The following is a 2,628-nucleotide window of genomic DNA, read 5'->3' on the forward strand; positions in this document are numbered from 1 at the left end:
GTCACACTGGAATCTTTGAGTCTAACGAATAACTATGTCGTGGTCATATCCTCTCAGGCACACCATTTTGCAAGATGACCTTCGTCGGATTTCACTGTGAGATGAGAAAACGCTGTATCTGCAAACTTAGCTCGTTTCGTACCCAAGCTGCTGAATGCCCTTCCAAGTTTGGAAGTCTAAAATACCGAATCCATCCATCAGAAACAATCACGCTTAGGCACACCCGTGAGTACAAGTCTGACTATTCTCCTATCGACATATTACACATCAGCTGTTGCTTCACACTCATCACACCATGATCCACAGGGCGTTGCTTTTTTCTTCATCCAGACTCACGTTGAAATGAAGGAAAAGAGCGACGGTTCCCCTTCATCGACCGTCTCTTCCTTCTGTCTCTAATTGACGTCTCCAGAGCTTCGCATCGATACAACCACTCAATTTTGGATATATGCGCTGATGCATGCTCCTCCCCTCACTTCGTCCTGATATTTTATGAGCCAAATACGTGCCTTTAGACATCGCCTCACAGACTCCATCCTTACCTCGGCAACGCAACTTCACTCAAGAAGACTGAAGCTACTTCTTCAACGTCCCTCTAACTCCATGTTACAGAGGCCTCCTTACTGAGCTCGAACGCCTTCAAGAATGCAACTATGCACCACGTGGCTGATCGCATTCCTGAATGCCCTCTTTCCAGAGCTTTATTCACTCAAATCCGAACAATGGCCCCTCGACTCTCACTACACAACGCTCTCGAACCATATACAATCTTTCTATCACTCTACCAGGCGTATTACACAACGGCTATACATCAAATGAATTCCATTTCAACATAAGACATTGCCTTACCACTGATGCAATGGCCCTCCTCCTTAAATTGCTTATTAATATTCTCTGTTTTAAAGTTTCAAAGCATTTTGCGTGTTGGAGCTTTTTTGCTAAAACGAACAAAAATGGAAAGCTTTGTGTTAGGTTATGAGGTACAGGATTGCGAGTACATGAATCTCTCCTGCTCAATCCCCAAACAACGGTACCCACACCTGTTCTTATTAGAATTAGACTCACGCAGAATGCAGAACCAATTTCTATTAGCTAGATCAACGAGTAGAGTTATCCATATACTCAGAGGACTCAAATTCGAAACCCTATTCTGAGCATCAACTTTGAATAATCAGAATTATCATATTAGATTGTCGTGGGCTTCTTAGCATGTGATTCTGAAGACAGACGAAGTACAGACTGAATTGTCATCTGAACGGTCCATACTTACAACTATCAGCGACATGGATTGATAGACACCTCAACATATGCGTATCACCGATTCATCCTGAATACACCACAGTCTCCAGGAGAATCTATGCGCAAAGCCTTCGGCCGTAGCTGCAAAACCTGATAATCCCAGGCGCGAGATCTCTGCTAGTCGAGCATCTGGCTTACCAGGATATACCTTCTGCATGGAGTCACTAAAGATCAATCTGGAAGCTGGTTAAGTATGGGGCGGATAAATCATAATCCTCCCACTTAACCGCCGTTTTATCCAAACACGCGCAGCCAACCCTCCTGTTCTCAAGTTCAATCCTTGCGTCGACGCCGGTCCTAGGAAAAACTGTTACTCCAAGGCTCTTAGGCCTTGCGATCCATTTAGATTCTTGCGACAATCTGACGCCCAACTACTTAACGCTCGACCAATAAATCTCAAAGCAAAATTAACAAGAACACTCTCAAAAACTTAATAAGAGAATTTTCTATTCTTATTTGCTCGATTCGTGGTAGAATTTTTTTAGTTCATGTGTTTTCATAGATTCTGAAGTTATCAATTGTATTGTAAATAAAAGAATTAAAATTTATTCTGAGTAATACTCTTTGTTTACCAATTTCAAAAATTATCTGTAAATATTTACTTTAATCTATCTCATAAATAGAAAACACTTATTCAGTAAATCATTGCTATTGCATCCTGGAAAATTCCCAGAAAATGCGCTAGTTCGTTAAGCACGTACTCAGGGGAGTTGGCTAAACTCATGGCCATAAGTTGAACTCAAAAAGCCCAGTATCTTGTAATCTCTGCAAAAAATTTATTCTCAACTTACAGCTTCCATAATTTATAAAGATCTAAGTCGGAAACTCTCGCTTAGATTATTGAAGTTATAAATCATCCAAATACCTGCATCTCAAATAGCATAGACATAGGGTTCGTATGGAGTCGAGGACTCTGCCCGTGTCAGTTCTCACGTCAAAGGACTGATCGAGTTATAATCTGTGAAAGACATTGGCACAAACTCTGTAATATCAATTTCAGTCACTCTATAGCATAGTCCAAATATAACCTTAGCTGTACCTCAAATATCCATATGTTAAGTCTCTGTTAATCAGGTCTCGCTGACCATATAAACTATCTAACGCACATGCTCACTATGGATTTCCTTGAATGTAGGTTGCGATTTGATTTGATTAATCTAATGACTAGTAAATAGCACTTCTTTCGTATATCATGATGTCTCAAAATCACCTTCCATTCTAACAACTTTGAGTGCGACCAATATACATACTGAGTATTGTATGCTATGTAACTCTATATATTAATGGTCAACACTTATATAAATTCCTTGACATAACAGCTATGCCGCA

The sequence above is a fragment of the Dendrobium catenatum genome, unplaced genomic scaffold (assembly GCF_001605985.2).
Source record: "Dendrobium catenatum unplaced genomic scaffold, ASM160598v2 fragScaff_scaffold_1232, whole genome shotgun sequence".
Taxonomy (NCBI): domain Eukaryota; kingdom Viridiplantae; phylum Streptophyta; class Magnoliopsida; order Asparagales; family Orchidaceae; genus Dendrobium; species Dendrobium catenatum.